Below are 24189 nucleotides of genomic sequence, written 5' to 3'. Positions count from 1 at the left end.
TTGTCACGTAAAGCTTCGATCTTTACACTCATACATGGTGGTTTTGCTCCAAACTACCAATACATGTTCTCATAAGGTGTTAAACACTATACTCCTCATATGGATGAATAAAGTTGGGACTTTTGGGCTCTAAAGACCTCACAAGGTCTAGATCTAAGGTTTAAACCTCTAGATAACTTAGTATTCTCGAAGTCCTAAATAATGTGATGAAAACCCTAACTTCTCAACTCATGAGATCTAACCAAATAAAGGGGAAAGGTTCAAGCTTTTTACCATCCTCTTGAAGCTCTGGATAAAATGGCCTGAACCCTAACATCTCCTTCTTGTTGCTTATTGAATAAACTCCTCTTCCTCCTCAAAGATGCACTAAAATCCTTCAATGCTATCTTAGAGACTCTCTTACCTCACTACACTCGTTTAGGGTTTCACACAACAGGGTTAGGCAGCTGGTGCGGCAAAAATGGGGGCATAAGTTCCCTTTTATAGGCCCCAACCCTAGGAAATTAGGGTTTCTCGGCCCAGCACCAACTCGGCGATTCGGCTCTCTGACTTTTCGAGTCCATTCATTAATCCTATGCGGACAACTCGACTCCACTCGACGAGTTTGAGTCACAACTCGTCGAGTCACTCCATAAGTATCATAAATTAAACACACAATAATATACCTGAAATTCTGGATGTTACACAGGTCTTTTCGAGCCGAGATTGTTGTAGGTCAGATGGGGGATCGAGTTCCCTTGTTTCGGGAGTTCAAGGCATGTGATGTGCCTCGGTTCTTTAGGTTCAGGGACCCCATTACTAGTCGATGCCCGGGTGACATACATGGACAAGGCCCAGCGCACGAGGTTTTTTCCCGAGGCAGCAAAGGTAAGCTTCGCATCTTGTACGTTGAGGGATCTGGCGCAAGACTGGTGGGAGGAGGTTACCCGTAAAGTGGGAACGGCGGATGTGGATGAGATGACATGGGTGGACTTTGTGAGGAGGTTTGATCAGGAGTTTGAATTGGCCATTGAGGTGCAGCGTTTGGTAACTGAGTTTCGGGATTTGCAGCAGACTATAGAGACTATGGCAGAGACAACCGCCAAGTTCCGGGAGAGGGCACTATTGGTTCCACAGTACGTTGTGGATGAGGAGATGAAGAAGACGAGGTATCATTCCATGATGAGGGATGATATCCATGAGTTTGTGAGCTTTTCAGGGTGAAAGAACCTGAATTAATTGGGGGAGAAGGCCCAGGAAAGGAAATTGAGTTGGAGCTCCAGACGAAGCGGAAGCCAGAGCAGTTTCAGGAAGTAGTGGGTCAGGCTAAAAAGCCTAAGACCTCCGATCCTCCCAACAGGGGCCAACACAGTTGAGCTTGTCGGGTGGCAGGCATGGCATGTTATGCTTGTGGCTAGTCGGGCCACATAAGCAGGGATTGCCCCAAGAAGGGCTTGATTTGTTTTCACTACGACCAGACTGGCCATAAAAAGGTCGATTGTCCAATGTTGATGGGAGGATCAGTGGCGATGCCTGTGCCGTCCGCAATGAAGATTACTAATGGCCGTCCGGTCAAGGCGGAGGCTCGTACGGTGAAGATTCATGCATTTCCATCGACCACAGAGGAGGCCCAAGCAACACCAGACATCATCGCTGATATGTAATATATTTATGTCTGATCTATTTTATTGTTATTCTCATCTTGTTATGATCTTGTACATCGACCTTTTTGTTCAATGGATTGTCGGCTCATGTTCTTTTTTATTCGGGAGGTATCCGATCATTTGTATCTCTCGCATTCCGCAAGAAGTTTCGAGATGCCCTAGGAACCTTGGATTCCCCACTCGAAGTGGAGATTGCAAATGATTGTGCCGTGAGCGTGGCGAGGGTATTCGGGGGAATGTTTTGAATTTGTTTGGCGAGAGTTTTCCTATTGATTTGGTTCCGATTCCTTTGAGAGGATTGAAAGTAATCATCGGGATGGACTGGTTGGGGACTAGTGGGGGCATGATAGATTGCGAGCATCAACTGGTGAGAGTTTGAACCCCAAGTGGGGGAGAACTGGTTATCCATGGATAGAGAGTCTGGCATGGGCCAACCCTCTATTCGGCTGTAAGGGCTAGGAGACTCCTTCATCAGGGTTATTTTGGTTTGTTGGCTTATGTCTTGGATACGAGGGTAGAGGCCATGTTAGAGATCAGCAGGGTACCTATTGTGCGAGATTTTCCTGATGTATTTCTAGAGGAGTTGTCTGGGTTGACTCCCGAGAGGTAAATGGAGTTCCGTATTGATTTGATGCCTGGTGCGGCTCCGATAGCCAAGGCGTCATATCGTCTAGCTCCGCCTGAGATGCAGGAGTTGCCTATGTAGCTTCAGGATCTACTAGACATGGGATTTATTCTTTCGAGTAGTTCCCCGTAGGGAGCACCGATCATGTTCATGAAAAAGAAGGATGGGTCACACAGAATGTGTATTGATTATCGGGAGCAGCACAAGATAACGGTGAAGAACCGTTATCCTCTTCTTAGGATTGATGACTTATTTGATTAGCTTCAGGGTGCATCTTGGTTTTCAAAGATTGATCTTCAGTTGGTCTATCATTAGATGAGGATCAGTGATAATGATATACCGAAGACTACTTTCAGAACTCGTCATGGTCATTACGAGTTTGTGGTGATGCCATTTGGGCTCACCAATGCTCCGGCAGCGTTCATGGATCTTAGGAACCGGGTTTGCAAGACGATGTTGGATCATTCTATGATCGTTTTCATTGATGATACTTGGCCTATGCTAAGACCATGCAGCAGCCCGAGCAGCATTTGAGGGAGGTGTTGGAGAACTTGAGGAAGGAGAGGCTATATGCCAAATTCTCCAAATCCGAGTTTTGGTTGCGTGAGGTGTAGTTTCTGGGGTACATCGTCAACTAAGAGGGTATCTTAGTAGATCCAGCCAAGATTGAGGCAATAATGCATTGGGAGGTTCCGAAAAACGCATCCGAGATCCGGAGTTTCTTGGGTCTAGTGGGGTACTATCGAAGATTTATCTAGGATTTCTCAAAGATTATCGTACCTTTGACCCATTTGACCAAGAATAGTGTGACCTTTTGGTGGGCTCCAGATCAACAATTGGCAATCGAGACCTTGAGACAGAAATTATGCGAGGCCCTAATTATGGAGCTACCCGAGGGATTGGATGATTTTTTAGTGTATTGTGACACTTCTATTTGGGGCTTAGGAGTTGTTCTGATGCAAAGGGCTCATGTGATTGCTTACGGCTCAATACAATTGAAGCCTCATGAGGCGAATTACCCCACTCATGACTTGGAATTTAGGGAAGTGGTATTTGCCCTCAAGATTTGGAGGTATTATTTATATGGAGTTTGAAGCACCATCTTCACTGATCACAAGAGTTTGAAGTATTTGATGGATCAGCAGAATCTAAATGTGCGGCAGAGGGGATGGTTAGATGTGGTGAAAGATTACGCCTCGAGACAGTTGATACCTCATGAGGCGAATTTCCCCACACATGACTTGGGATTTGGGGCAGTAGTATTTGCCCTCAATATTTATAGGCATTATTTATATGGAGTTCAATGCACCATCTTCACTGATCACAAGAGTTTGAAGTATTTGATGGATCAACATAATCTGAATATGTAGTAGAGGGGATGGTTAGATGTGGTGAAAGATTATGACTGCGAGATTTTGTATCATCCCAGGAATTCCAGTGTGGTGGCCTATGCTTTCAGCCATAAAATGGCAGGTGCTCCGATTCGAGATATTTTCTTGAGGATGACGGTTACCTCACCTTTGATGGATATGATCAAGGGGGCACAGGTGGAGGTACTGAAAAAGGAGAATTGGAAGACTGGGTGAATTCAGGGGTAGATTCCATTATTTGTTCGAGACAGTCGAGTATTATTGACTTAATGTGGCGGGATTTGGGTTCCGACATTTTGTGGAGTAAGGCAAAAAATCTTAAAGGAGGTGCATAAGTCCAAGTTTTTTAACCATTCGGCAGCCACAAAGATGTATCAAGACTTGAGATCGAGCTACTATTAGCCCTACATGAAGCGGGAAGTTGCTTGGTTTGTTGAGCGGTGTTTGACCTGTAGGAAGGTCAAAATTAAGCATTAGAGGCCTCACAACAAGCTTCAACCGTTACCCATCCCCATGTGGAAATGGGAGAAGATCACAATGGACTTTATCTCGAAGTTACCTAGGACGGCGCAGGGTGTTGATTCCATTTGGGTTATTGTGGAGAGGTTAACCAGAGTTCTCATTCTACTCTGATTTCCAAGAGTATCTCCGCCGAGAAATTAGAAAATATCTATGTACGAGAGGTGGTGGTCAAGCACAGAGTGCCGGTGTCTGTGGTCTCGGACTGTGATGTTCGATTCCCTTCCATATTCTGGAGGAAGTTTCATGAGGAGTTGGGTACTCAGTTGCATTTCAACACGGCTTACCACCCCCAGACTGATGGTCAGAGTGAGTGGACGATCCATACGCTCGAGGATATGCTTCGTTCATGCGTGTTAGAATTTGGAGGAAGTTAGGATACCTACCTTCCACTAGCAGAGTTCTCTTACAACAACAGTTATCATGCTAGTATTGATCGACCCTCATTCGAGATGTTGTATGGTTGGAGGTGTAAGACTCAAGTTTGTTAGGGGGAGGTTAGCCATCGAGTCATGGGAAGCACCGAAGTGGTTCTTAAGACCACGGAGTTGATTCAGTAGGTGCATGATAGGTTGCGAGTTGCGTAGAGTCGCTAGAAAAGCTATGCTGACTGACGCCAATCGGATCTCGAGCTACAGGTGGGGGACTTTGTGCTACTATAGGCGTCATTCTGGAAGGGTGTCATCCACTTCCGGGAGAGGGACAAGTTGGTACCTCAATTTATTGGTCTATTCAGGATCTCTGCCCGAGTTGGCAAGGTTTCATATCGTATGGATCTCCCTGATCATGAGTTGAGTCAGATCCGTAAAACCTTTCATGTTTCTCAACTGCGGAAGTGTGTATCCGATGAAGCTATGGTTATTTCATTGGATGATATTTAGGTGGATGAGAGCCTGAACTATGTTGAGAAGCCCATTGCAGTTTTGGATAGAAAACTAAAGCTCTACGGAAGAAGGTGGTGAAGCTAATAAAGGTGCAATGGCAGCACCGGAGGGGCTTCGAATGGACTTGGGAGCCAGAGGCCAAGATGAGAGCTCACTATCCAGATCTATTTGCATCAACAGACTTCAAGGATGAATTCTAATACAAGTGGGGAAGATTTGTAATGATCGAAGTTGAGGTAATTACTTTTTCCCCCTTGAACGAATTTTTCTATGCTAAAAGTGATGGGTTTTGGTCCTAAGAACATCCTATGTGCTCATACAAACCCTAATGCTTGGATCTAGGTTTCTCTATTGTACATGCAAGTTATCCAAGACTATAAACCCTAATTCTAGCATTCAAATAATCATATTAACATGAGAATAGGTTTATAATGTTACCTTGATTGTTATGTAGCAATAACAATCCCAAATCTCCTTGTATTGACTTTGGAAGGCTTAGAGTCACAAGTGTCACTCCTCTAATGGTTCACAAACACCATAAGCAAGAGGATGAAGAGGAGAGAGGATGGAGGCTACCAAAACTCATGTGAAACCCTAGCAAGAAGCTTGTCCACGTTTTTGGTCCTTAAGGGATCTATATATAGTGAGGCAATTAGGGTTATCTAACAAGGAAACCCTAATTCGGTTGCTTAAGCCCTAAGCAACCCATGGACTCCTTTCCTTAAGGCCTTGGACGATTTCATATGGGCTTCCCCCGTAGAATTCGTCCACCTTATAATAAAAGGCAATCTATGGCCCAAATTGCAATTATCTTATAATTACAATTCCAGTCCCTTAAGTTTAATTAATCTCTTTTAGTCACAAAACTAATTACCAATTAATTATTGACTAATATTAATTAAACAATATGATTTCTCCTTTAATATATTATTCCCATAATATATTAATAAATCATATTTAATCCTTTCTCTCCATAATTCATCCTATCAAGTTGCTTTGGTGAAGGCAACCCAAAAGGACCATGCACCATCGGGTCAAGCACATACCAAAATAGTTATGGACTTAGACACTAATCCAACAGTCTCCCACTTGGATAAGTCTAATAACTATTATGCGTATGACTTCAGATCCTGATCTGCAATCGTAGCCTTCCAAAGCTGTTGTCAACTCTGATCTTATCAGATACGCGTGTCCTTAAGATAAGGGATCATATATTCCTCCATTCTAGATATCATATGAGATATGATTTCAAATCATTCTCTTTGTACTATATCTCGATTCCCGATTTATGACGACTGACTAATTCAACAAATCAAATTAGCCCTAGCCCGGTCGAGCATTTACGTTTGTCATCACTAAATCATCGAGGGGCCCAAAGATATCGCTTTTATCCTACGTTGGATAAAAGGAACGGATAAACTTTGATACAATGCTTGCTTGCACTTACTCACCGAATCACACACAATAATATGTTTTATAACACCAAGTTACTAGTGCGTTTACATATTATCAATGTGCCACCGATTCGCAAGATACAACTCACACATCACGGTTTCAAGAATATATGATGTTATCATCTCACTAATCACTCGTGATACAATTCATGGAGTGATCCAAGTGAGCGTGGGTTTAATCAATGCTCAAATCACATTCATAAGCACTCATGAACGTTGCAGCAAACATTTGCTTATGTCTAATGCTCTTTAGACAATCCACACACCAATTCACGACAGTCTTCATTCATATCTACTTCCAACATATGAACGACTGTGGCCCATTCGAATAATTCGATTATTCTTAATAAACTCAATTATTCTGGAAGTCAAAACATGCAAATGTGAAACACAAGAATAACACTTATCCCATATGTCCTCAAACCTTTGAGTATAAATAAAACACCTTTTATTTATCACCATATTGATTACTCATTATTTGTCGTTTCGGGTAATCAACTTCTTACTTGAATTACAACACTTGTCCCATGCTCCTAGCATGCACACAATGTTTACCTATGGTTCTTACTTTGTGAAATAGATCACATTGAACACATTTCCAATCATTCTCATTTCACAACTCCAAATCATTTTCATAAGTGAAATAATATCAAATTCTTGCTACTTATAGAATATGCTAGATTCTAACATTCTATGCAACTTATCCTTTCATAATGTCACTACACCAAAGTCACAAAGACTATTGCCAATGATATTACAAAGTCTTTTATCGAAGATTGTTACAAAACAATTCCTTAGATATGATGTCTCTCACTCAAAGTACATTCCTTTGAACATCCTTTTGCATAAAAGTTTCTAATCTAGACATGGATCTTCCATATTCAATTCACAATATGGACACGCTTCCATATTTTCCATATGACAACTCATTCTTAATAGAATCTTATCTATTCGTAATGATGTCGATATGGTCCATCCAATATGGAAACATTTCCATATTTTCCAATAATATACTTCCAACTACTCACAAGCGACCAATCCTCGTCGAACTTTGGATTGTCCTTTGATAGTTGTTTAATTATTTTAGTCAAAACCGATTCTAGTCCTTTTTCCCTCTAAATGCGCTAGACATTTGGAAAATTTTAGAATGGTCAAATATTATAGCATTCGCAATCAATCCTATACCCGAAGCGTATGGGACACGATGCATAATGTCTTACATAAAGATTTGATACTTTATCAATCTTCTGCCATAATACTTTATTTGCTATGTTCTCAAAATTCGTATTGTGAAGAGGAGTGTCGTAATCATAATCGAAAGTTTAAGAACACACTATGTACCTTTGACTAAATTTATTAACATTCCACAACCTAAGCCTTTAGATTTGAAATGAAGCATAATATTCTCTCCCTTAATTATAGCAAAACAACTTTACAACCCTTACGACTCTGCAAGGTATAACTCTTGTTTTCTATAATTAATATTTCCAACTTGCAATACGTGCCTTAATAATCATAAAATCATAACATTTATGCTCCCACTATCATGATGATTATTATAAAACATAACACTTATGCTCCCACTAGCTTCGACATGTATTCATAAACATCTTAACTTTCAGAAAAACAATACCTATTGAATTTCTTAAATCCATGTTTCTAATACTTAATGCTTTGATAATCTTTTATCAAGGCCTCTTAAATTTATACACCTTTGCCTTAGATAGTTCATATGTGTGTCTAAACAACTAAGACTAATTGCCAAACCTCACAATTCAAATCATGGAAAGGGATACCGTAACCATAATCGAATTCGAGAATACAATTTCACAATTACTATCTTCTTAAAATCTTTCTTAGTGAAAGCATTTCCTCACAATCATTTTCATGAAGGAGGAAATCTTATGACACTTAGATTTAAACGGTGTATTTGTTCCTATCCATGTGAATTTGTCAAAACCAAAGTTTACGACAAATTCAAACTCATATGGATCGAACTTTCTTGATCTCGATTTCTTGCCATTATGGTAGCACAGCTGCCCACCATGTCTTCCAAGTAGTTAAGCAGCTCACCTTTTCTTATCAATGTACTTTCCATTGATCAAGGTCCTTGCCTTTTATGCATTCAAATGAGAACTCATAGGACTCACATGCATAATTAACTCGATTGGATTTGGCACAGAAACAAAATAATGTCATCACGATAGGTTGTAAACTTCAACTCGTGTGCTAGTGATGACCTATAAGGTTTATTTGATTTGTTCTCGAACCCTTTCAAACCATTAAGACTCCCACTGACTCCTTGACATATAAGATTCTCTTGTCAATAAACATTTCTTGACAAACAATTTTTCAAGAGTTAGCGTAGTATTTATCAAAACATTTCATAAATTGATCCTAGTTGGTCTTTGTCTTATCCAAGACATCACAACTTTTCCATATTTGATGAATGCTATAAACCTTCTTAATACTTATCACTCAATGTCACAATCTTAACTTTAAGACTTGTTTTGGAACGAAGTATGATTGACCTCTTGATTTAACCATTTCTTCAATTCTTGATTCCTCTTCTTAAACATACAATTGTACTAACACTCACTTAGAGAATCAATTGAGATATGGTTCTTAATCATTAAGACATATCATAAAGCATAAAAGGTACTCTCCCTTCTTCTTAGAATGGAGAAAGTTTTATCTTTCTGCCTGCTTGATTCTTCTTATTCGTTCTGCTATTGATTTAAACTTTTTCAATCAATTCATAATTACACTTAATCTTGTAAGTATAATCATATTTATTAACCCTTTAGTAAATCATGACGAATATCATTGTTACTCTTATGGTGGACTTGATCAACACGCAACTTTGTGTGCTCAATCTCCTAGTTCTTCACTTGACACTTTGTCAATGAATTAGTCTAGTTTCCAAATATGAAATTTCTCATTCATCGTGCAACCAAGTGTCATGATTCCAAGTTTCTGTCCAATTGAAACTTGGGTGATGAGAAACTTTCCTTATTTGGTAAATTTTTGACATTTCCATAATTAAGAATCAAATCCATTATTGCTAATCAATTTTCATACACGCCATTGCAAGGATAAATAAATAATACAAAATCAAAATTTATATTATTGCGGAAAAATTTGTCCTTACAATGCAATTCATTGAAAAACTATGCTAATACATCTTTCTTAGCAATCTTATTCTAACTCCAAGTAGTAGCTCAATAATCTAATCTTCAAGTAATGCGATCGAAATCCATTTCTTGACGGTTAGATTTTGCTCACTTCTTCCCTTAAGCTTCCTTTCTTTTCTTCGATCCTACAAAACATCAATTGTAATCTTATCACATTATGTATTAAGAATCTGGAATAGAAGATTAAAAGAGTTAGTTAATGGATTTTACCTATATTAGAGCCATACATTTCGACTCTCCCATCTCTTAGATCTCTTAGGTAAATGGGGCAACTTCGTCTCCAATGCCCTTTCTCTTGGCAATAAAAGCAAATTGACTCTTTTGGAACATGACATGGAACTACTTTAGACATTGCCTTTCTCTTATGATCAAACTTTTCGATCATAGCATGTCTTTCGTTGCCATTGTCTATATCCATAGAGGTCTTGAAGGCAGATTCACCAATCAACTTTGCTTTTCTATTGCGCCAAACCATTGTTGATTCAGTAGCAATAAGCATACAGGTGAGATCTATAAGGGTCACGTCGTAGTTCATCATATAGTACTCTCTTACGAACTCACTATATGAGTTAGGAAATGACTGAAGAACCCAATCAACAGCCATTTCCTCACAGACAACGGATCCCAACATTCTTAACCTATCAATGTGTGACTTCATCCCTAGGACGTGTGCACACACCGGCTTTCCTTCTTTATGTTTACTTGCCAAAAGGGCTTGAGTGATCTTGAACTTTTCAAGCCTTTGAACTTGTGGGTTAGGGAGAATAATTTGAGGAGGAGGAGGAAGTGAAGCATGATCTCTTGTTCCTCGATCGAATCGTGGAATATCATCTTCATGTGGAAGGCTTGTTCCACGGGATTTGGGAAAACCATAGTTGTTGAACTCTGACATCTACAAAATGGGAGAAAACGAATTCAAGTTAGTTGATAGATTGAGTCCTTAGTAAATCACCCAAATGAGATACTAAGGCTAGGACCCAACACAATATTCCACAACTCGGGAGAGGGATGTCGTAACCCTAATTGTAGAATATTTGAAGGTAAGTGAACGACGATTCATTAATTTCCACCATGAAAAATGAAAAAGAAATTTAAGTTTTAAATCTATGAAAACTCCTAGATCCTTTGAGATTCATTGAACATTTCATTGGCATGTTTAAATCTCGATATGCCCCTCTTGTTTGTGACTGGGATGCCAAGGATCACAAAGCGGGTGTGAATAACCATGCAAACTTACATGGTGCCCTCACATGTTACAGTCACCTATTCGATGTGCCAGTAAACCATACATGCTCCACCGAACTATGAAAAACATTGAGTCACCCTTTGCTACCTTTGCTTAGAACCATTTAGTGTGCCGGTAAACCACACACGCTCCACTAACGTCTTCGCAAGGGCACAAAGTGTAATTTCATGGAATTGCATCAATTCACTTTTGCCTAAGTAACTAAGATTGGGAATTTTATGAAAACATTTAGTTACTTTTGTAATTCATTATACTTATAATGGAAGGTTTTCGTCCTATCCTACCCGTTCGGCTAACGACCCTCCACTAGTCAAGAGTGCGGTGGGTAAGAGTGGATACCCATTCCATCGCCATTTTATAGGCAATTTCCTTAAACACCCCTTATAGACCAGCTTCGTGAATGAGGCCTACTAACGGTAAGACTGACTTTTACTCATACATATATATAATGTTAGACTTTTAATGTTATATATAGTATAGGGTGTATTTTATACTTTCAAAATACTAGGTGGTCTAATTTAACAATTATACTTTTAATTCAATTAAATTGTAAACCTAAACTTTTATGGATTTATTAAACCTCTTTTAATTATACACCTTAATTAATTAATAAAACCATAGGGGTGTGATTTGAACTTTTCCAAAACAATACTAGAGTTTTAGAATTTATCATTCCTAATTAAACTTTTAATCAACTTTTAAATTCCAAAACTTGAGGGCAAGTTTTGAAACATTTCAAAACATTTGGGTTTTAACTATTTAAATTTCAAAACAACAAAACTTTTGGGTTCAAATTTAAACTATAAAACCTAAGGGGAAAATATGAAACATTTCATAACATAAGGATCAAATAACAAATAATCTAAATTAACAATTAATTACATAATTATCCATATTTGATTTATTTAATGATTTCTTGCAAAACAATTTACCAATTTTAATCAAAATAATTAATCAATTATCACATAAGGAAACAATTATCTTATTAATTGATAAATATCTTCAATTAGATCAAGAATATAGTTAAATATATCATAAAATCGGATTTATATTGATCTAATATGATAAGGCAACTATCCTTAAGCAAAAACAGCAAGAAATCCCGGTTTTCCCTCCATCTGACCAGCCGACTCGCCGAGTCAGGCATGGACTCGTCGAGTCACCTTGGACTCGGCGAGTTCATCTATGGACTCGGCGAGTCCAGCCTCCAGAACACCAAAAATCGAAATTTTTCAAACATATAATGCATCAATACAATAGAAACCAGTCTAGGCTTTGATACCACTGATGGGTTTTGGTCCTAAGAACATCCTATGTGCTCATACAAACCCTAATGCTTGGATCTAGGTTTCTCTATTGTACATGCAAGTTATCCAAGACTATAAACCCTAATTCTAGCATTCAAATAATCATATTAACATGAGAATAGGTTTATAATGTTACCTTGATTGTTTTGTAGCAATAACAATCCCAAATCTCCTTGTATTGACTTTGGAAGGCTTAGAGTCACAAGTGTCACTCCTCTAATGGTTCACAAACACCATAAGCAAGAGGATGAAGAGGAGAGAGGATGGAGGCTACCAAAACTCGTGTGAAACCCTAGCAAGAAGCTTGTCCACGTTTTTGGTCCTTAAGGGATCTATATATAGTGAGGCAATTAGGGTTATCTAACAAGGAAACCCTAATTTGGTTGCTTAAGCCCTAAACAACCCATGGACTCCTTTCCTTAAGGCCTTGGACGATTTCATATGGGCTTCCCCCATAGAATTCGTCCACCGTATAATAAAAGGCAATCTATGGCCCAAATTGCAATTCTCTTATAATTACAATTCCAGTCCCTTAAGTTTAATTAATCTCTTTTAGTCACAAAACTAATTACCAATTAATTATTGACTAATATTAATTAAACAATATGATTTCTCCTTTAATATATTATTCCCATAATATATTAATAAATCATATTTAATCCTTTCTCTCCATAATTCATCCTATCAAGTTGCTTTGGTGAAGGCAACCCAAAAGGACCATGCACCATCGGGTCAAGCACATACCAAAATAGTTATGGACTTAGACACTAATCCAACAAAAAGGCCCTATGTACGCTAGGCGTACGCTTAGCCTACTGGGGGAAGGTTGTTCACGGGCATGCACCACCTACGCGGAGCGTACCAAGCAGTACGTGGGGCGTGCGTGGCTCAGGACTAAAACCCTAATCTTAGGGCAAGACCCCTATTTAAACAGTTTTATGTTGCTTGGACCTTACCCTAGTCAGCCTCCATAGTTGTCACACCCCCAAACCAAAACGACGGAAACGTTCGGGGGTAGATGACGTCATGTACAGTATCATAACAATTGAGTAATAGTAAAGAAAGCAAACACAACCATGATAAATATAATTTAAAAGGTTACATTGTTGCTTGAGTTACATGTTTCCAAATAAATTACAATATGATGACAAAATGAGCTTTTAATCGGTGCCTTAGCGTCCCATCCTCAAAAGCTAGTGATTAAATGTATTACTGATTTCCTGATAATACAATTTGTTTTGAAAAAGTGTCAACAATTAACTTGGTGAGTTCATAAGCATTTTGTATGAGGAAATGTATGCCTTTCCATGTAAAGTAATTGTGTTTATTTCCAGAAAATCCGATACTTTCCATTAAACGAGTTGTAAGCCATTGTTCGTAAAATGAAAGTGTTTGTTTCATAAAATCCAATATTTTCTATAAAATGAGATGTAATCTTAAATGTTCCAAGACCGAAATGTATAAGAATTGTCCATACTTAAAATAGTGTATGTAGTTTTATATGTATATAAAACCATTTAAGTGTTTGTTAGCCCCGTAAACCATATGTATTTTTAATACTCCATGTGGGTTACTATAACAATGCTAGTGACCCAGTGGGCCTACAACGACATTCTTCAGGCATCGGAATGTTATGAAATTTGTCACCCCATACTTGTTGGTCTAACTATAGCTAACAGTTTAGGTGCAGAATTGTCAGTCCTGTATAGATCTATACACAAGTATCACGCTCTCCTTACAAGAGATTCTGGTTACAATTACAGGACTTTAATGCAGTACTTTTAAAAGTATCGTGAAGCCGAATGTGTCACACATTTATTCATTAACAGGTTTACGTCAAATGAAATTGAAAACCCTTTTTGTTGTAGATGTAAGCGTTACCCTTTCATAGTGTTTGTATAGTATGAAAATAATTATACTTGTGTATAATTATTTCTAAATCCCGAAAGGGTAAAAATAGCGTATTGTTCCACAAACTATACCTATTATAGTTTAAAATGTATGTTTCGTTGAAATGAAAATCTTTGTGTTTTAACAACTTTGCATGTAAAGTTTATATGTTTGGTTGTAACGTTGTTTCGCGTAATTAGCATTTTCTTGTAAAATGTTTATAAAATATAAGAAAAGATAAGTAACGGTTTGTATTTTAACACAGTTTTCCTTGTGTCTCACTTGTATCCCCTCTCCCCCCTAAAACATAGAAAAATTTGGAAAACGTTGGGGTATGAACTCACCTTATATGACTTTGTAATTTAATAACAAAGTGATGGTGATAATATTCAAGCTACGAATACTCGAAAATGATCGTATCCTAAGAGTTTTAACACATACTAATGTGTGAATAAGATGGATGATCATGAAATGTTTACAAAAAAAAACTAGAGTATTTAAAACTTACAATGATCTTCTTATAGTAATACTTGAAGAAATATAGCTCCAGGGGATATTTGATCTTGAGAGAGAATACTTGTTATTTGAGAGAATATGAGGCTTGATATTTGAGAGAGAATTTGAAGTGAATATGTTTATTGTAAGTGAGTTTGGGAAATGCCAACAATTCGTGTGTGTGTATATATATATATATATATATATATATATATATATATATATAAAGGAATGAGATACGAGGATGTGATGAGAAGTGACAGTGAGTTGATATTTACATTGGTAAGTGCACTTATCACCTTGGGAAAGCATCTTCAACCAATCAAGTGGCACCTTATCTTAACATTCAAGGGGTTTTTGGCCTAAGTGGGAGTGATTTCGGTCTATCATGACCGAAATCTCCTTGCATACACACAATGATATTGATTGCAGTCCTAGCTTCATCCAAGAATGAGATTTCAGTCCTCACTTGTGGTGTTTTCAGCATTAATGGGTCTTAACTTAGAGATTTCAGTCTTGGATTGATTCCATGAGGTTGATTTCGGTCCAATGCTTGGAGTTTTGATTCATAACAACCGAAATCCCATGCCATTTGATTCCCACAACCGAATTACTATAGTAGGGTGTAATTCATGCTTTTTGATTTACTTCCTTGACTTGTGTTGACTTGTATTAACTTATTTCAACATGTTTTCAATATATACTTATATATAACTTATGTAAGTAGGGTTTTCAATTTATATTTATATATTAACATATATAAACATGCCCTCATGGCTAATGGTGATTTAATGCAGCAAGGTTACAATGTGGTATTCACTTATACATGGTACATCTTTTGACTTGGTTTGACTCTAAGTTTACCAGTTGTCACAATAGTCTATTATCGTCCTAAAATCCCTAGATTCTCTTGAGAGTGTAGTCCTTGAGCTTAAAAGTGTTTTAGTGGCCATTTTTAGTGGGTTTCAAGAAGAAGAAGGTAGTGATCAAGACTTTGATGTTATTAAGCTTCTAGATCCTGCATCTAGTTCATCTTGAAGAACTTCTGGAGATAAAAAGTCGTAACCATGCCATATTTTTCACTAGTTTGAGTTAGCGTTTTGTTATGAAGTCCATTTTTTGGTTCATGGACCCTCTCTTGTGACTTGAGAAACTCCAGATACTAGGAATGTTAGATCTAAGCTCCTTGAGCATGCTTGATGCATAAAGATGCCATATTGAAGGTTGTAATGAGACCATGCATGAGTTTAAGGTCTCAAAAGTAGTCTTAATGGGAAAAATCAAGTAATGGGGACCTATGTGGCATGCAAGGGCATAAAGTTGCCAACCTTATGCCCTAGGACATCTTAATAGACTCATATCTAAATTTAGATGTTGAGATCTCAAGCATTAAGCACTTAATGGACTTTTATGCATGGAATGTTTGTACGTCGGGCATAAGGTTGCGTACGCTGCGCGTACGGATAAAGGGTTGAGTATGCTAAGCATATTGATGTGGTACGCTGGGCGTAAGCACCACAGATGAGTTTAGCTTCGTTGGGCTTGTAAGCTTATTAGGCCCTATTCAGCCTTAGGCCTGGTCCCATTTAGAGTTATTGGACTTTTGTTCTAGTTTTGGGCATTGATGTCATGATTGGACCTTACTGGGCCATGTGGCCCATTGTAGTTTGGAGTGTGATCTTAGGCCCATTAATGTAGGATAGACATTTGGGCTTTAATGGAGAGCCTTAGCCTGAGATGTTGGGCCTTTGTCTAACTTATGGCTTAATTCTAATTAGGGTTGTTTATATATTTGTTCAGTGTGAGATTTTGGGCTAGTAGTTGAGTAGCTTTTGTGTTCAGCACACTGAGGTGAGTCTTCTCACTATACCAATGGGTCGAAGGCACCAACGCCGGCCCATTACTTGATATGAAATTTCTATAGTTGAATATGCAATGGTTTGTTATTTGGTATGTATTGATTTACGTGAAGACAGTGGGGGAGCCCATGGCACTTGGTAATACCATGATGGGGAGCCCATGGCCCTTGGGTATAAGACCATGGGGGTAGCCCATGGCATCCCGGTTGAAGACCATGGAGAGAGTTCATGGCAGATCTATGTGTATATATGCATGGCATTATATGGTTATGTGTTTTGTGTTTTGGGAAACACACTAAGCGTGTGCTTACAGTTTTGTTGGGTGTTTTAAGTACTTCTGGTTCTAAGGGCAAGGGCCCGAATTGATGGTGCAACGTGCGCTCTCCAGTATTTCCGCACTAGCTGTTTGGGATACTCTGATCTTTTGAACAATGTCTTTATGTAATGGAATTGTGGAAAACAAATATGAATGAGATTTGTAATTATTAAATGAAAATTTTTACCTGAATTTTTGGGATGTGACATCGCACTGTTCTAGTCTACTTTGCCACTCGATTTAAAAATCCGAAGACTACAAATGATCTAGAGAAAACACAAGCTTGGATGGAGATGATAGAGGAAACCCTACGAAGAGGAAATGAGGGTACTCGACCTCAAGTAGTAAGAGTCAATGAAAACTTTGAGCCAGAGATAAACGAGGAAGGATTGAATGGAACTGAGGTGCAAATTAATCAGGAACCAATCTTTGGCTACAATCTAAGTGAAGAAGAATTTCATAAAAATGATCAAGAAGGTGAGTTTCAAATGTTCCTTTCTAATGAGGAATGAAGTGCCTCACAAAAATCTGCCGCCAAGGAACCGGAGAAGAAGAAGAAGAAGAAGAAGATGAAGAAGAAGAAGAAGAAGAAGAAGAAGAAGATGAAGAAGAAGAAGAAGAAGAAGAAGAAGAAGGTTGGGATATCAAGGAAATAATTCCTTAAACTACAAGACAAGGCTGATCAGATTATAAGTGTTGTGACTAACCTCCAAAGACTGTAAGAGCCAATCGTAATCCCTCCCAATATCGAATCAATTGCTCAAACGATCACAAAAATTGAACCAGGGGAAAGAATATTAGACCAATGCTTACAACTTTGCATTGAGTTTGGGATAAAATCGCTTGATTAACAGATGAAGAAAGATCATAACGAGTGTATCAAGAAAGAGGAGGAGCTAGTGAAGGAACTTAAAGAAGAATTGGTAGTTGATTTTATGGCCCTTGAAAACAAGATGAGATTGTTGATTGATGACCCATAAGGCATATGATATGGCATACATAGAGCTCGAATCCACCATCAAAAATCTCAAAAATAACAATCTTGTTTTATTATAGGTTCTTTCCACCACAATATCTAAAGTTGCCAAGTCGATGAATTCTCCAAAAGAAACTCAGGATGAAATCCTGTAAGTTTCTAAGGACATTCTAGATCACTTGAAGAATCCTTTTATCCTCACCAATAATGATGTTAATGCAAAGACCTAAATTGGCTTTACAAAGATGATCAGGCTCCTTCATGAGTTAAAAGATGGGAAGTTTGTGGAGAAGCCAAGGTCTTCGTCCATAAACGGTGAACGAAAAACTAAAAGGGAAAATGTTCACCAGGAGGAAGCTGTTCAAGAAAATGTTCAAAAACAGATTCAATAACCTTCACCGCAGACCAAATCTCCTCCTGACCCGCCACCTTCGTCACCACTGCCACCACCATCACCACCACTACCACCATCACCACCACTACCATCACCCACCACTGCTAGCACTGCTAGCACTGCCGCCACCACCACCACCACTACATTCACCGTCACCACCACTATCATTGTGGCCGCCACCACTACCATCACCCACCACCACTACCACTGCCACCACCATCTCCACCACCTCCACCGCAACCACCATCACTACCATTATTGCCTCCGCCACCACCACTCCCATCACCCACTACCGTCGCCACCACCACTACCATCATCTAGCACTAATATCGCTACCACCACTACTACCTTTACCCAACACCAATAGTGACACAACCACCACCACACACCGCCACCGCAATCACCACCAACGCTACCACCGCCACTACAAAGATTTTACTATTTTTATAATTTATATAATTCATCTCTACATATAACTTAGCAAATAAAGTAAAATTAAGAAAAAAAAAACAAAAAAAAATGTAATTATATCATTTTACATTGATTCCGGTTTCATTTCTACAAAACAAATAGAATTTGGAACTAATTCTAGTTCTATTTCGTGTCAACCAAACAAGATATGAAATTGGATTCAAATTCCTAGCAGTTTTTTTTTCAATTTCAATTTCAATTTCTTTTAGAAACATTGTGCAAACCAAAGTGCAACTACAAGTTTTTTTTTGTCATTTCAGGGTCGCATCAACTTGGCTACAATCCATTATATTCTTACTAACTTTTAGAAATATCAATCCCTTCATGTCATGTATATATCTTAATTTTTTATTTATTTTATATACATAATTTAATACACAATAAAATATTTCTAAAACAAAATGACAATTTAATAAGATAAATATTGGATTGTTTTTCAAATATATTTTCTATGGATACTCATTTTCACTCCGACAATATATTAAAAAATTGTCGATGGATGCTCATTTTCACTCCTTTGTAAGGTTATGAGGTACATTTCTAATCGTGAAATCCGATGTGGAGGAGATTTTTACACATGAACACCGGCCTCTTAGTGTGTAGGTGTATTGTGGAGTATGGCTATCCACAGATGAATACGGAAGCTCTAACTAGTTGCATGAAAACATTCCCATATCCTTCTATGTTCTCCAAGGAAGTTCGTCGGAAATCTCTCGAATAAAGCTCGAAGGAAAAAGAATTGCAACAATAAATGGTGGCTACAAACGAGAAAGAAGAATAAGAAGAAAACAGGAGGTCGGTGTATCTGCAATTTCTTGGATGGCTGTAAGCAAGAGGAAATAAGGCATTTAATTATTCAAGACAACAAGAAAGCAAGAAAAGGATAGCGATCGATTTGGGAGCGTCACGGGGGAGGAATATCGAAAGGTAACGTATGAGACCGGGGAGTTGTGCTTTTTCTCCCGCCTCAACTTCGCGGATGGGAGGAGTGCGAGAGCTGAGCCCACACGCTCTATGCTTTTCCCCGGCCTTCCCTCCAGTAAAAAATTAGTTCGTACCCCCGGGATTCCTGGGGCATGAGTTAAGCATATAGTGGATTTATCTTTCTTTTATAACTAAAAGGTTAAGCTTTGTTAAATTTAAACGGATATATTGCACTAATTTTTTTGTGGGTTAAACTTGGTTTAATTGGCCTACACAATAATTTTGGAGTAATTTTTTGGTTTATTGGTTTAATTGTGCTAATTTTACTTAAGTGAGTTAAGAAAAGAATGATCATGATCGTAGGATCGTACGCTCCTATGATCCTAGGAATAAAAAACGATTTGGATCGTATTTGAGGTAAGATCGTAGGTAGGATCGTAAGATCGAGATCCGATCCGATCCTACCTTCCCTTGATTTTTTTTATTTTATTATTATTATTATTATTATTATTATTATTATTATTATTATTATTTTGCAAATAAATTTTTTCTTACTATTTTATGTCTTTTACCATTTACCAATTTACCGTTTATTATTTTGTGTTGTAACTTATGACTAACATTTTGAAGTTTTTATAACTTTTGAACTAAAAATTGAATGTTTAATATATTTTTCATAGTTAAAAATTATAAATTAAAATTATATTTTATTTTGTGGAATCTTAAGATCCCGATCCCGATCTTGCAAACTCAAAAACGATCCTATGTAGGATCCCGATCTTGACAACTTTAATTTCAACTTTATTTCTTGATTGCTATTTGTTTTGGTGTGTGTGTGTGTGTGTGTGTCTCTCTCTCTCTCTCTCTCTCTCTCTATATATATATATATATATATATATATATATATATATATATATATATATATATATATATATAGGGTTAGGTTATTTTGTTTTCACTATCTATTGTGTGCATGTATGACTTATTCTGGACTAACCATTTTAGTTATTTTAAGAAAGTAATTAATGCATATTACATGTTGAAGATATAATAGGTATTAATTACATCTTCAACATTTAATAAACATTAATTATTTTCTTAAAATAACTAAAATGATTGGTCCAGAATCAATCATTCAGGCACACAATAGATAGTGAAAACATTTGAACCTAACTCTGTATATATATATATATATATATATATATATATATATATATATATATATATATATATATATATATATATATATATACACTAGAATGATAATCATTTCTAAGGATTAGTGGAGTGGAAATAAGGATCTAGTGAAGATGATATGTTGTCATTTTTCTAATGAACATATAGTAATAATACCCTTTAGCCTAAGGCTACACGGAGTAATTCAATTTGTTACGCGTTAAGTGAGCCAAGTCACACATGATTTGCTTCCAAACACGACCCCCAACCTCTTGTATTGTGAGCTCTCATGATTGTGGCTATGCCCTACACAATTTCTCTCTTTTCTCCCTTACTCCCTATCTCACTCTTCTTCTCCACTCTCTCTCTTTTCCCACTCGTGAGAATATATTGAACAATATTTTTTAATCTTAGTAAGAATCATATGTGAGGGTGCTTAGATGATGTGGCTAGGGCTGGCAAAATTGTACCATGGAAAACCAACCAACATGTTACCAACCGAACCAAGAAACTTGGTAGCCAATAAATTTGGTAGCCAACATGTTTGGTTGGTAGTACCGTACCAATTGATCAATGTTGGTATGGTAATGGTATAAAAATTGGAATACCATGGCAATACCGTACCAACCAATTCATTTGATATATATATATATATATATATATATATATATATATATATATATATATATATATATATATATATATATATATATCAACTATTAATTGTATTTAGTGCTTACAGTTTTAATAACATTATATTAGTCATTTGGTCATATTAGTCGATAGTTATTACCACGTTAAAACACAATATTAAAACGTTACTTTAGCGTTACTTCAGTAAAATTCTTTTGTAAACTAAAAAAACTACGTAACTAATTGCTATACTACCCATCAAAATCCCGATGTTTTTGCTTATTTTTAAATCTTATAATAGAAAATTAAAAGAAGTTGGTATATACCATTACCAATTTGTACCAACCAAACTTCTTGGTAACCAAATAAATTGGTACCAAGTATACTTGGTACGGTACTGGTAGCAAATTTTTTATACCAATTATAATTGGTACCGTACACGGTTTAGAGAAAAATGAATTGGTACCGTACCAATTTCACCCCTACATTTGGCCATCTTTTTTGTGGGAATTATGTGTAAGAATCTCCAAAGCATTAGTCTCTATAGCCTAATGCTCCGTTGAACCACCTATGCCACTTAATAATTACCGAGCATGGTTACGAACTTACGTGTGGTGAAAAATCAAAAATACCACCTTATTGTTACTCATGTATACTATAAAGCGTTGTAGAAAAATGGCATCTTGGATGTAACAATGTAACCATATCCTTTGACTTTAGTAAGTCAATCCATTGGAAAGATTATTCGGTATCGTTCAGGTTGACACGTGTCGAGATTTGAGAAACTAATACGAACGAACGGTCCAAGTTGTGTACCAGAGCGAACTTTTCACTAACTTTTTATTGTGGACCCATAATTGGCTGTTTGACTTTAATGCTGGGATGAAGCAGTACAATGTAGACAGTTTCTCCAGGTGTCAGTACTTGAATGGTTGTCAAGTGCTATATTGAATAAGATTCCTTATGTGGGCTTCTTGGATTATGATATTTTTAAAGCCCAATTCCGTGAACTAAAATAAACTATATAAAAGGAAAGGTGCATACACTATTTCTACTTTATATCATAGTCATTTTCATGGTTTTGAATTTGATTCTGAATTTTGATCTTGTTTGTGAATAACATAACATATTATATGGTTTTGTAACCTTATGGTATCGAAATATTCACTTAGAGTCATAATTAAATGGTTGTTATATTAGTGTCAGTATCGTAAAAATAGTATTTGTTAAGTGATCTCAAATGATTTTGTATTTCGTTTTACTTAGGGCATGTTTGGGTTAATTTTTTTTTAGCAAAAAAATGATTTAAAAAAAAAGTGTTTATTAACTTATGGCATTTAGGAAAAGATGATTTTAAAAAGTATTTGAATAACAAAAACTTCTTTTTAGGAATAAAATGACTTAAAAAGCTAAAGAGCTAAGATTTTTCAACTAGTTTTTTAACTTATTAGTTATTTGAAAAGCTAAAAAGCTAATAAACTATTTTAAAAAGTTATTTCAAACACCAACTTATACGTTAACACTTTCAGTCATATTCGTTTCACTTTCCACTGTTCTATATTGTAGCATAAGATCACAAGTCAGTCAGAGCTCAAATTACATTTACAATACAGACACTATATTCATATCATAACTTGTACAATGGAAAGTGTCCATGGTTCTTATTGTTGGATTATTATTGTACACATTACAAAAGAATTCTTTCATTCTCTATTTAGTTCTTTTGTTCACCTAAATAAACACAACATGGTGTTTATGACCTCATGTTGTTTATATGAACTCTAGTACAGTATTAGAGAGCTCGAATATAGTTGTAACCAAAGATAACGTCAATATGCACTACAATCATCCCAAAAAAATGAATAACATAAAGGAGTATCAAACCTAAAATTAATAAAGTTGCTATATAATTATAATACTAAAAAAAAAAAAAAAAAAAAAAAAAAAAAAAAAAAAAAAGAGAGAGAGAGAAAGAAAGAAACTAACTGAAGTTGTAAGTACAGTAAAGGAATATCAAACCTAAAGTTAATAAAGTTGATGATGATACTAAGATTCCGTTTCGTTTGGGAGAAAAAAGAAAATTTTAGAAATGATGATATATGACATGTGTATTGTATAGTTTCTTATATAGTACAGGAAATTAATTAAATAACAGTTGGATTACTCTTTTCAAAGTACAACAACCGTGATTCATCATAAAGTTAATTAGCTTATCTACATAACCCAAAATTGATATATGGAGTCATTCTTTCATTTCTTATTATTAAAAAGGAAAAAAATACAATAACAACACATTTGATTTTTATAGCATATTAAGTTCAAATCTATTGTCATGTACTCCCCTCTAGTGGCATCCACGCAGTGGAGTTTTCCGGAGATCGACTTAGACTTTGTTGGCTTTGATCAATATGTGGATTAAGTTTATTTTCAAAATATAGATCTCGTAAATATCATGATTAAACTCATTATATTATTTACTATAATATAAACTTTTTTACTAAGGTTAACATAATATTGATATTATAGTATACTTATGTAGGTCGACAATGCCACTACTAATAGGAACGTGTAAACATCTTCATATAGAAAGAAACTAATTCAAGTAATTTATTTATTTTTTTATAAAACAAAAAATTAAGAATATAAATTATATTCTAAAAGACTAAAAGTGAAACCCCCACTTTGTTGAGTAAAAAGAATATATTTTTAAGAATAAAAATGTCGATCAAAAAACTTAACCAAAAAGAAAGTAGGCATACCCCACTTTGCTCCAAAGAAAATCTCACAAGCCACAAGAACTTGTGGCTCAGAAA

This window comes from Lactuca serriola, chromosome 8, assembly GCF_051521515.1.
Source record: "Lactuca serriola cultivar US96UC23 chromosome 8, Lser_US96UC23_V15, whole genome shotgun sequence".
Taxonomy (NCBI): Eukaryota; Viridiplantae; Streptophyta; class Magnoliopsida; order Asterales; family Asteraceae; genus Lactuca; species Lactuca serriola.
This window is presented reverse-complemented; position numbering follows the sequence as displayed.